Source organism: Lagopus muta, chromosome 9, assembly GCF_023343835.1.
Source record: "Lagopus muta isolate bLagMut1 chromosome 9, bLagMut1 primary, whole genome shotgun sequence".
Classification (NCBI taxonomy): Eukaryota; Metazoa; Chordata; class Aves; order Galliformes; family Phasianidae; genus Lagopus; species Lagopus muta.
In genome coordinates this window covers 19,760-32,242 of record NC_064441.1, presented here as the reverse complement: position 1 = coordinate 32,242, position 12,483 = coordinate 19,760, and the positions used below count along the sequence as shown (strand labels likewise).

Sequence of the window (12,483 nt, the reverse complement as noted above, 5' to 3'; positions counted from 1 at the left end):
GTGAGGATATTTTACTTGAGATCTTTGCTCATTTATTTTAAATGGCAAGAGAATTTGGAGGATAGCTAACATAAAGCAACAGTGATGTTGCTTGGAATTTCATTTCATTCATTCAAATCCTGGTCATTTCTATGTGACAGAACTGTACAAAACATCAGCAATACAGATCTCTGAACTGCTTTCTCACCTATCTTTCTGACAATTGTTTCTTGATCATCTAACAGCAGAATGTGTGCGTTCTTGCATTCTTGATGTAAGTAGACTTGAGAAGTGGAGTTTTATCTTAGGATGCTCAGGGTTGCACAAGAAAAGGGCTATTAGTCAATGCTACAAGAGTTTGATCAGATGTCTACGTTATCAGCTTCATTGCAATGCAAAGCAGTGGTCTCTAGGTGTTAAATCCCACTTCCTTCTAAAATCAATGTTATGTATGCTTCAGGATGGAGGTTTTGTCACTGTGGAAAAATATATAGGTTGGACACAAAAAAAGAGAGAGATCTGATGAACAATTAAAAGAGTGATAGAAAGCTGAGTCAGCCTTGCCACACAGACTGATGTTCTATAGTACTGTAGATTCCAATTAAGGAATGGATAATCATGTTTTCCTTTGGAAAACTGCAGAAAACAACTGTTTTCTGTGCAACATTTACAGTGTCTATATGAGATACACTGGGTACATTTGCCATCGCAGATGTATCATTCTGAGTAAATGCCATTGTGTTAAAAGCTTGATCTTTACATTTATTCTTCATTGTAGTTACAGCAGCTGTCAAGTGTAACTGTCTTGCAACGTATGCCTTATGAAACAAGTCTCTTAAAACTTTTGGGTTTTTGTTAGGAAGCTGGGCATAATACACATGACAACATCATATTTTGTGAATTGAGCTCCATGTATCAGTCAAGGCTCAATGTTGATTTTCTAGCTGCGTAGTTTATTCAAACAATAGCATTATTTGTACTGTGCAAACACTGAAACAACATTGCATGCTCTTTGCACTGTATAGCCTGGTTATTTTGTCATTGTCTCTTATCAGCATATTCATCAATGTTTCCCCACAGTTTCTAGAATGTTCACAGTCCTGGTGGAGCAGTTCTGTTCCCCGGGCTGGGTAAAGCAATCATGTTACATAGGCCTGTGTATGGGAACTGTTGATCATGGCCTGAACCTCTCATTGACCACCTGAGGCAAGCACTGAGTCACCCACGGAGCACAGGTGAAGGCAACTCCACCAGAAGTGGTGGAGCCTGGCTGCAACTCTCCTAGATCCCATTTAAGTGCTGACTGCCACTGAGGAAGGACCTGTGTCTGGAGATTGCTCCTTGTGGAGTTTCACTGTGAGCCTATGACAGTAGTGAGCATTTCTATTTATTCTGATTGTTTTTCCACTGTGGTGATCTTACTAAGCCTGACTTCCCTGTACCTATTGGTTGTACAATTGTACACCCATTGATTGCATGGGCACCTCTTTCCTTATATTAGTTGTTTGTAGAAAGGTAAATTTAATTATAGGTAGTAGTAGTTAGGGGGGTAGGATGGTATGGATGCTTGGTTATTTGTTTTAAAAACCACAATTAGTGTGATAAGAAGGCCTGGGCTATACTTGCTAGTGACTTCATGTTTTGATACTGTCTGCTGTTTATGAAGTTCACTTTGTTGCAGGAGTTGATGCTAGCGCAACTCTAGGGGCTGGTGCTTGGGGTCTGAAGCTGATGAGTTTCAGTAGGCTTTGAATCTTCAGAGTTTCTCAGTATTATCATTGTGGCTGTATTTCTACTCACTATAGATACATAAAATACTTGAAAGCCCTGTAGTGCTTCTAACTTCGTAGTGTCTTATGGAGTGAACGCCGCTGGGTAATTTTAACACTTTGTCAATGCCAAATATAGGCTATAGATCCATTCTGTTCTGCGTTCCCAAGTATCTTTTGGAGAAGCCCTGCTTATAGTGACACTTCTCAAGTTTCAGGAAAGATTTAAGGCTTTTTTGTTATTGTTGCTGTTTGAGGTATATTGCATTTCCTCACAGTAATTGAAAATACTCAGAACATCCCTTTTAAATTACAATCAGCAGAGGTCACTGCTCTGATGCTTCTAGGTTTTATTGTTGTGCTCTCTGCTAGAAGAGGCATAAAAAAATCATAGGTAGGAATTCACAGCCATTATTTTTCATCTAACTGTGTATTTGATAGCTTTTACAAAAGGGATAGTACATTAATGATTCTAACCAAAACAAAAACATACTGTTTGTACGTAAACTGGGTTTTGTTTTATTTATATGTTTAATGGGTATAATGGTCCATCAAAGAGATCTCAGGTTTTAGCCTATAGGCTATTATTTACTTAACTCTGATATGGCTTACATTCAGGAAGGCCATTTGGATAAAGTACAGTGTGACTTACATAAATATTTTGTATTGAGGAAATGTTTCATTCAGGAAGCGGTACAGCAGAGAGTAAACATCTATGTATGGATCAACTACAGTGTGCAAAAAGCATAGTAGAAAATACTTTGTTTCCAGAGTCTCCTTTCTTAAGCACTGTCACATCTAATGTCCATAATTTCACTTAACTTAATGTGCTTTTTCCTTATGGCACTTTAGGTATATTCAGAGCCACTGATAGGCTTCAAATATAATATGGAAATCTTTAATGAGACTCTCTTGTTGTATATTAAGGAGGACGTTGTTTTGTACTGGAGTAATAGAACTGAAGGAGCAAGTTCTGTGTTTCCTAATGACTTCTATTTATATGCTTGTTTTCTGTTCAGTTCTCTATTGCTTCTTACCTGAATTTGAAAACTTAAGATAGATCAAGACTGTGCATTGTTCCATGTAGGAAGTGAAAAACATGGAAGAGCTGAGACAGCAGAAAGAGTAGCAGTTAGGAGTATCTGTAACAGGATGAAGGACTCATGGATGTTAGCTTAACAGCAGGAGAACTCTTAGGAACTGCAGAGTCACAATGGGGAATATGATTATTAAACTATAAAGTTAACATGGAGGCAGATAGGAGCAGAAGCTATAGACTGTTGCAGGCTTTTTTTTTTTACTTTTTTTTTTTTTTTCAAAAGCAGTTCACACTAAGCAACTCTGATAGGAAAGCCTGTACAATGCTTGTCTCATAAGTGCTTGTCACAGATCTGAAACGCCTCAGAGTCCAAATAGACAGCAATGGGTATAATTGTGGTTGGTACAAAGAGGGTTAGTACTGTCTGCAGTGTTACAGGGATTGAACAGCAAACTTCCAGGTACTTCAGTATGGCATCTGTGGAAGTGAAACATGACTAAGGGTAATAGGACACACATCTTGGAATCTTTGATTATTTAAATGTGAGTCAGGTGCATGACATCTTCTGCATATGTAGTAAATTATCATTGCCATGATAGTCTTGAGACATAAGAAAACAGGAATTTGTAGGTAATCTTTTACTGTGTAAGCTTAGAGTAGATGAGCTTTTCCAGGCAAGTCCTGCATTAGTCTGAAATAGGACCACAGACTCAATAGAGCAACCAGTTTTATGGCATATCATAATATTCTTCTCTATTCAACAGTCAATGAAGTGCCTGTTTATCTCCCTCAGCACTGTATCCTCATTCATTGCCTTACCAACTTCTCTTTTATTTTAAAGAAAGTCAGCATCTTGCCTCTCAGAGGTGACCTACCTGATGTGCCCCCAGCTAAACTCTGAGCAAATGAGTTCTGTGTAACTCTGCTAATTTTATTTAGATCTGTTGCTTCTGTTCTGGACCTGACAGAGGCCTCTGAGTGATCAAAACCTTGTCTGCTTTTGCCAGTTACATCGTTGACATAATGCAGCATAGTACCTCTGTCTGCAGATCTAGTTATTAGTTTTTCAGGGATAACAAAATGAATGAAGATCTTGAGTAGGTACTACACTCTCAGCATTTCCCTCTAAAGGGTAAAAACTTGAGTATGTATTTATTAAGTGATTGAAATGTTTGGCATTGTTTTATTTTCAGAATTAGGGAAACTGGGTGCTGTTGGCCAATTATGAAAAATTAATATAAAGACATTCTAAGGATAAAGTTTTCTGTTTTGAAATTATGTTCTGAAATGCAGTATTTGTTAATATGGTTTTTTTTTGGGGGGGGGGGGGGGGGGGGACTGTATAAAGGAGTGTCCCAGCTTTCTTACTGGATCCAGAAATACTGATCTCCATAATTCCGAATGTGGCTATGTCTTACTTTGTATACTGTGAAAGCAACAGCTTTTCCAAGGCTGTGTAACATTTGTGACAGATCTTGATATAATTTTCTGGTTTTGTCGCATTTCTCTTCTTGTCTCCCTGGGCATATTAATTGTTTGTTAGACCTTTGACTGTACTCTGAACTTTGTGGGACAGAAACCCTTTGTTACTTTCCAGTGTATTCTGAAACATTCTGGGATACAGAAATAATTAGCATAACTTCCAAAGCTTTGCTTTCTCTCCTTTGCAGACACAAGCTTATCTCATGTTTCTGAAGCTAAGCACTGTGTACTCAGTTGCACCATTTATGGGAGTAATCCTCATGTAAGTAACAAACTGCTAACCTCTCTGACCAGGCATGCTCTCAGGATTTGCATGGATCATCCACCTCCTGGCCCCATCGGGTAGACTTACTTCAGCTTTCAAGAAGACTGTGAAGAAACCTGGTCAGGCTCATGTGAGGGTCACCACTGAAGTTGCTCCCAGCCCTTTTGTTGCTAGATCTTCAGTATCAGGTTAAACAAGTGAAATGATAACCTTCCTCAACCTTCAAAAGAATCTTTGAAAGGCATGAATGAAGGTAGCTGTGAATACATTTAGTAACAGACACGCATCGCAAGACAGAAGAAATTGGGCATTTTGGGCCTCCTCAGCATCCGTTTTGTTGGTATACTGTGTTATTTGCAAGGTGCAGGACGTTAGGTCTTTAGAACAGGAGCGTTTTTAGTCTCGGTTACAGTGTTACCCTTGACAGACATAGAACTCTACCTTTTGCCCTCGTAGGAGCATCTAAAGCTCAGCAAAGGGGTAACTAGAAGTGCTTGTAAGTAACAGTTTCTGTAGGCTGTGGTGTAGTTCATTAACTTCGGTGGTGGAATCGAAGACAGTAGGTAGTCTGGCAAAACAGTGGTGGAGCTCAGCTGGTCTAAATGGGTATGAAACTCACACTAGAAAACCAGAAACAGGTGGATTGTGAGACATAAGAGTGAGAAACAGTCAGCAATTTCACTGGGATTGGCATGCAGATAATAATGCTGCAGGATACTATGCATCCCATTTCGGCTCATCAGCTCACTGCTGCTCCATCTTTCCTGATCGGAGCTACGGCTGTCCACTTGCCAATGAGGGAATGGAATTAGCTGGAACAGTTCTTGATGGTTATGCATACACATTGTATGTTTTGTTGTCTTACACTGTACTTGCATTTAGTATCATGATTAAAAAACCCTATCCTTAATTAGGTATTATCTTTCTGTTAATAATGCCTGATAGCAAAAACAATGCCTAATAGCACGAATCTTCTTACCTGGTTTTAAATAAAATTTAAAGCCCCAGAATTTATTCCAGAAATTCAGTTACATTTTCCTAGGTGTTTGTTCTCCCATCAAAGTCATGGGTCTGAAACTGACATGCAGATACATCGTCACTTCTGAGGTTGCACTTTTACAGGACTGAAATTTTCCTTTGTGTTTTTTGGAGAAGAATCCATCCTGTATCAAAACAAGTGCTACTCTGAGAACTTTGGGAAATAAGCACTTTTAAATCACTCCACATTCACAGGTGCTGAATAAAATGCATCTTTGAGAGAAGGGAATTCCTGTTACTGTGTGCAGGAGGGGAAGATTTAGATCATTTAACTAGTCCAGAGCTCCATCAGTTACTGCTCCTCATAAGAACAGAGATGTTTAGCTTTAGAGATGTAGGATTTGATGCTTTTCTTCCACTCTAATCCATGTGCCTTAGTTTGGGTGTACTGCATTAAGAGATTTCATCAGCTAGGCTTAGAGAATATTGTCAAAGCTCCATTCAAATTGAAGACCACGTATGATTTTGGTGTTGGGCCTTACAACCAGTCTCTCTGCAGAAGTTCTTCTTAGCTTGCCACAGAGGGCAGGTGATACTCAGACACAACAAACATGCTACATGAGTTGTATGTCTCACAGCACATGCATGGTGTTTGTTTTGTTCTGTTTTTCTTTTTTAACTTGGGGGACTTTGTTTAGGCTTTTAAGTACCAGCTTACTGTTTAGCTAGTGTCCCTGAAAGGAGGGCTAAATAGTCTGAGCCAATATGTGATGTCTTTTATACTAAAAGTCAGTATTTAGACTGTATGGATGAAAACATCCTATTTCTGGTCTCCTGCTAAGCACCTCCTCTTAACTGAGTGGCCCAAGAAGCCAACAGGTTGTCTTGAGAAGTCCCCACCAGCTACTGCCTGTGAAGCAGTGATCTAGTTTTGGTGCTGTGATTGGAGGTGAGCTCTTGTTGGGCTATATCCTAAAAGTTCTGATAATCTATTCACCAGAATTCAGATGTTTTGCTTTAACTTGGTTGTTTTTTTTTTTTTCTTTTGAATTTCTGTCAATTGTCTGTGGAAGGGGATTTAGACAAATTACTTCAGGATGCAAAAAATAAACGGTTAATAACAATGGGGTTCCATGGTCAAGGGTGTAGAGTGGCTTGGGGCAAGACATGGAAGGAGAACTTGATGAGAAACAGCAGCCCTTGAATCTGGAAATGCTTACCCCTGCCGAGTCCCTGCCCTCCTCTCCCTCCACCCCTAATTGTGTTGTTCAGACTTCTCTCTTAGAGGTCTTTGCTGTATTTTATGATGCTGCAAGGCTTTCAAATCTGCATGGCATCTTTTGCATCTCTCCTTTCCTGAAACTCTCATCTTGCTGCATTTTCTCTGTGCCCGGTACAAAGCTGCTACTCATTGCCTGCCCCTGTCCCCCTAAAGATGGATGGGCAAAAGAGTAGATGCACGCACACCCGAAATGAGGAGCTCTCAGCCCCCCTTTGCTGTAGGGCAGGGACAAGAATCACTTTACTGGAATTTTAATAATAGTTTATTCCAGTTCTTTTTCCATACCATCACCACCACATCGCTGCCCAAGCATCTTCTCTGGAGAGTGAGCGCGGAGCAGCTGTCGGGGCCAAGGGATGGTCGCTCCCTGCGGCGGGACACGATGGCTTCCCTGCATTGACGCCGCTGCCTCTCCTGTGCCCTATTGCTGTTGGCTGTGTGCAAAGTCACTCTGTGTCTGCATGTATGTGCTGGTACTTCCTGATGTGTGCTGCTCTGTCTTACAAGGAAGCATTTAAATACATAGAGTCCGTTTCTCTATCTACCTGTAATATTATGTAATGATGTGTATGTAATAGACGTGTTGCTCATGTCATTTGTCAATGTCACTGACATAAATTAGTTACCTTATATTCAATGGTATGTCATACATCATGTGAACTGAAAAATATTTTCATACTTGTATAAATATTCTTAGAGATTAACACTATTCTATATTTTATTATATTTATATATTTGAAAGCTTTCAGCAAAGAGGGGGAAAAAAGCTGGAAGCCTGTCGGTATCTGTTCTGCTTCCTTCAGTATGCAGCTTTTCATTCTGCTGCTAGAGCACACTTCAGTCTTTGCAATGCGCTGCAGTGCTGGGGCACCGTAGTTCTTTGTGGCACTGGTCTTTATGGATGCATGCATGCAGCAGTTTTTCTTCTTGTTGCAGAGTAGCCCGGTGTAGTTGAACAAGCTGCTTGTTGAGATGCCTGAAAGCAAATGCACAGAGTTCATGGATTCAGTTATCTTCAAGCTGTGTGACTGTGTCCAGTCAAAGAGAAGAATATCTGTTGCATTGGTTTTCCCTAGCAGTGTTGCAGGAGATCAGGTATGTTGTAGCATGAGCTGCAGCCTTGCTGTTGCCTCAGTTTGGGCAGTTTCTAGAATTGAAGCCGTTCATGTGTGATGTCCCATGTTAATTTGCAGATAATGCTAAACTGTCCCTCCTTTCTGCTCCTCTGGTCTAATGTTAATCCTTTCTGTAATCTGGAAAGGAGGAATTAACTTTGTTCTTTAGGAATTAAGCTGTTTGTCTTTAGCCCATATTTCCATGCTCATTTTTGATCTTTTCATCTTCCTGAAATTCAGTCCAATCTGAATTCTCTGCTGTCCAGTGACAAGGACTGCCAACAGACTGCAAGCTCGGGCTTTACAGGCCAGTGGTGGAGCTAACAGGGAGGCCTTTAGGATTTCAAAAAGGAATGAGAAGGCTGAGAATCAGGTGCTCTGTTTGATGTTTTCACTGGCTGTCCTACCTAAGGATTCTGTCTGTCTATAGGCATGTTGAACTGATTAGTCTGCAGCTTGGTGCTTACAACTTCAGTTCTTTATGATACCAGAGCTGCAGCACTTGCTGCCCAGACCAAATACATGTATTGTTGGAGGAAATTCTCTATGCATTTTTTTTTATGGTTTTAAAGTGTGAGGGTGGTATATGCTTTCAAACAAGTAATGTCTAGAAGAAATGTACTTTTTTCCTTTTTTCCTTTTTTTCTTTTTAATTTTTTTTCTTGAGCAGAGGTTTAGAGAAATGTGGATGCTTTCTTCTCTGCTGCTATGTTTCCCATAGTGGTATTGTAGGAATGGCTTTTGTCTTGATTGCTTACTTTATTATTTTAAATACTGAAGGAAATATACCATTCTTTTTCTTCTGCTTATGTAAAACTCCCTTTGTTTCCTTTGTGGATTTGAATTGTGCTCTGGAACAAAATGTACAGCTGGATCTGGAACAGTTGCCAAAGAGGAGTACGCAGGCAGGTGGTGCTGGTGCTTCCCAGAGGGAGATCATAAAGTTCCTTGCCTCATCACAGAGTATTCTCATACTACTCTTATATAGCATTGCATGTTACTGCTGTACTGAGACTTTTATGACAAATCCATTACCTGTTTCCCAAGGGGGATGCTGAGAAACACACCTCATGATGACGTATACATACCTCATGTTTCACATTAGTTCTTCCTTTGTGTCAAATTAGACCAAATTCTCGAGACTGTACCTGGGAACCCCACTGTTATTAAAATGGTTCAGCCTGTGGTCAGAATGCCCTGCGGCAGATCCTGGCACTGGTTGTGAATGAAAGAACTGATGACAAATCGCATGATATCAAGAAAGATCCAGTGGATATTTACAAGCCTTGGGGGACCCGGATGGGTTCTCAGAGGGGTGAGGCCAGTACCTGGAAGCTGTTACTGCTACGTTTCTTCTAAGAGTTGCGCGGCTGTTTTGTGTTTCTCTTCTGTGATGTTGATTGTGTTTGTGCATAAGAAGCTTTTAGTGTTTTCTGTATATAGTACTGGCCTTTACTGAACTTATAACCCTCTTGTGAAATAGCTGTTTTTCTTCCACTAAGTACACAGTAAAAGGTTAAAGATTTAGGGCATTCTGACTTTCTGGCTTTGTCGAAGTTTTCCTCGTATTCGTCGTCGTCTCCCTTCCCCCCAATTTCTTTTCTGTGTTTTCACGCATTGGAATTTCATTTCGAGGTCAATGCTGCCCTCAAGTGGCCAGTATGAGGAACTGCCACGAAGTTTTTCCGCTCTCTGTGCTGCCCTCGTGTGGCAGATATGCGGAACTGCAACGAGGTTTTTTCCACGGTCTCTGCTGCCCTCGTGTGGCCAGCATGAGGAACTGCAACGAAGTTTTTTCCTCAATCTGTGCTGCCCTCGTGTGGCTGATATGCGGAACTGCAACGAGGTTTTTCCCGCTCTCTATGCTGCCCTCGTATGGCCGATATGCGGAACTGCAACGAGGTTTTTTCCGCTCTCTCTGCTGTCCTCGTGTGGCCGATATGTGGAAAAGCAACGGAGTTTTTTCCCGTCTCTGCTGCCCTCGTGTGGCCAGTATGCGGAACCGCAACGAAGTTTTTTCCGCTCTGTGCTCCCCTCGTGGGGCCAGTATGTGGAACTGCAACGGAGTTATTTCCGCTGTCTGTGCTGCCCTCGTGTGGCCAATATGCGGAACTACAACGAAGTTTTTTCCGCGGTCTGTGCTGCCCTCGTGTGGCCGGTATGCGAATCTGCAACGAAGTTTTTTCCTCGGTCACTGTGCTGCCCTCTTTTGGCCGATATGCGGAACTGCAACGAAGTTTTTTCTGCGGTCTCTGCTGCCCTCGTGTGGCCCATATGCAGAACCGCAACGAAGTTTTTTCCTCTCTCTGTGCTGCCCTCGTATGGCCGATATGCGGAACTGCAAGAAGTTTGTTCCGCTGTCTGTGCTGCCCTCGTGTGGCCAGCATGCGGAACTGCAAAGAAATTTTTTCTGCTCTCTGTGTTGCCCTCGTGTGGCCAATATGCGGAACTGCAACCAACTTTTTTCCGCGGTCTCTGGTGTCCCTGCGTAACCAATCCGTGCCCAACAACGAGCATGCAAAAGCAGATGTGAATTTTGCACGAAAAACAGTCCTGTGCGCTCTTGCTGCATGTGTGCTGCGGCGAGGAGAATTACGCATGCGCTCTGCGGTGAGGAAACTCACGCATGCGCAGTGCGATGTCCTGGAAGGCACATGTGTACTGCCTGCATGGAGTCGGCGCATGCGGACTGCACGCAGTGACTGACGCATGCGCAGTGCTGTGCCAAGAAGCCGCATGCGCAGTTCGGTACTGAACTGTTGCATGCGTATTACTGTGGCGCAGCTGGCGTATGCGCCTTGCGTGGCAGAAACCGGCGCATATATATAGCGCGTTACAGAGCCCGGATTTGCTCAAATGTATTGCTTTCCCGAGACATGCTCGTGTCGGTGCTGCTGCACACCGGTAAAGCGATCGAGAATCTCTGAGCCACTGTGAGCCACTGTGAGTCTCTCCGAGCCCTTCCGAGCAGCTCCGAGCCGCTCCGAGCCCGTCCAAGCCGCTGCGAGCCCCTACGAGGAGCTGCAAGTCATTCCGAGGAGCTCCAAGCCTCTCGGAGAAGCTCCGAACCACTCTGAGCCGTTTTCGCGCCGCTCCGTGTCCTTCCGAGCAGCTCCGAGCCCCTCCGAGCCGCTGCGAGTCGTTCCTAGCCCGTCTGAGGAGCTCCGAGCCCCTCGGAGAAGCTCTGAGCCGCTTTCATGCCGCTCCAAGTCCTTCCGAGCAGCTCCGAGCCCCTCCAATTCGTTCCGAGCTGCTCCGAGGAGCTCCAAGCCACTCCGAGGAGCTCCGAGTCCTTCCGAGCAGCTCTGAGCCGCTCGCTCCGAGCCGCTTTCATGCCGCTCTGAGTTTTTCCGAGTCGTTCCGAGCCCCTCCGAGGATCTCCAAGCCGCTCCGAGGAGCTCCGAGCCCCTCGGAGAAGTTCCGAGCTGCTCCGAGCCACTTTCGTGCCATCCCGAGCCGGTTTCGTGCTGCTCTGAGCTGCTCTGAGTCCTTCCGAGCAGCTCCGAGCCCCACCGAGCTGCTCCGAGCCCCTCGGAGAAGCTCCACGCCGCTTTCGTGCCGCGCCGAGCCGCTTTTGTGCCACTCCAAGTCCTTCCAAGCAGCTCTGAGCCCCTCCAAGTCGTTCCGAGCCCCTCTGAGGAGCTCCAAGCCGCTCCGAGGAGCTCCAAGCACCTAGGAGAAGTTCCGAGCCGCTGTGAGCCGCTTGCTCCGAGCCGCTTTTGTGATGCTCTGAGCCGCTCTGAGTCCTTCCGAGCAGCTGCGAGCCTTTCCAAGTCGTTCCGAGCCCTTCCGAGGAGCTGCAAGCCGTTCCAAGTCGCTCCGAGCCCTTCCGAGCCGCTCCGAGCCCGTCCGAGCCACTGTGAGCCTGTCTGAGCTGCTGCGGGTTCCTCCGAGGAGCTGCAAGCTCCGAGGAGCTCCGAGCCTCTCGGAGAAGCTCTGAGCCGCTCTGAGCAGCTTTCGCGCCGCTCCGAGCTGCTCCGAGTCCTTCTGAGTAGCTCCGAGCCCCTGCGAGCCCCTACGAGCCCTTCCGAGCAGCTCCGAGCCTCTTGGAGAAGCTCCGAGCCGCTTTTGCGCCGCTCTGAGTCCTTCTGAGCAGCTCCGAGCCCCTCCGAGTCGCTCCAAGCCGCTGAGAGTCGTTCCTAGCCCTTCCGAGGAGCTCTGAGCCTCTCTGAGCCCCTCGGAGAAGCTCCGTGCTGCTTTCGTGCCGCGCCGAGCCGCTTTCGTGCCGCTCCGAGCCCTTCCGAGCAGCTCCGAGCCCTTCCGAGCAGCTCCGAGCCGCTTTCGTGCCGTTCCGAGCAGCTCTGAGCCTTTCCGAGCCGCTCCAAGTCGCTCCGAGTCGCTCCGAGCAGCGTTGCACTGCTGCTGTGGGGGCTTTTAAATGGCTGGGGGACGGTGCAGGGCTAGGGTTGGAAGGGGACGTTTGCTGGTTCACCGGGAGGCGAGCGAGTTGGATGCCACGAGGCACTGAGGGGCAGCTGTGAGCCGAACCAGTCCGTTTCCGTTCCCGGGTGGGCTCGGGCATCAAACGGTGGAAATAGACGAGGAGCACCCCGGATTAGCGGGGGAGAATATAT

At 45.0% G+C, this 12,483-nt stretch overlaps 1 long non-coding RNA gene across 2 annotated transcripts; it reads left to right on the top strand.

The window, feature by feature from the left end:
* The first annotated feature begins 1,210 nt into the window (after window positions 1-1,210).
* LOC125697553 (uncharacterized) lies at window positions 1,211-9,399 on the top strand. 2 transcript variants are annotated; one of them, XR_007378845.1, is made up of 5 exons: window positions 1,211-1,352; window positions 4,458-4,531; window positions 7,731-7,889; window positions 8,150-8,282; window positions 8,779-9,399. It is a non-coding gene; the product is annotated as an uncharacterized LOC125697553 (long non-coding RNA). The 2 variants fall into 2 exon arrangements; XR_007378844.1 differs by having other exon boundaries at window positions 8,150-9,399.
* Window positions 9,400-12,483: the final 3,084 nt, after the last annotated feature.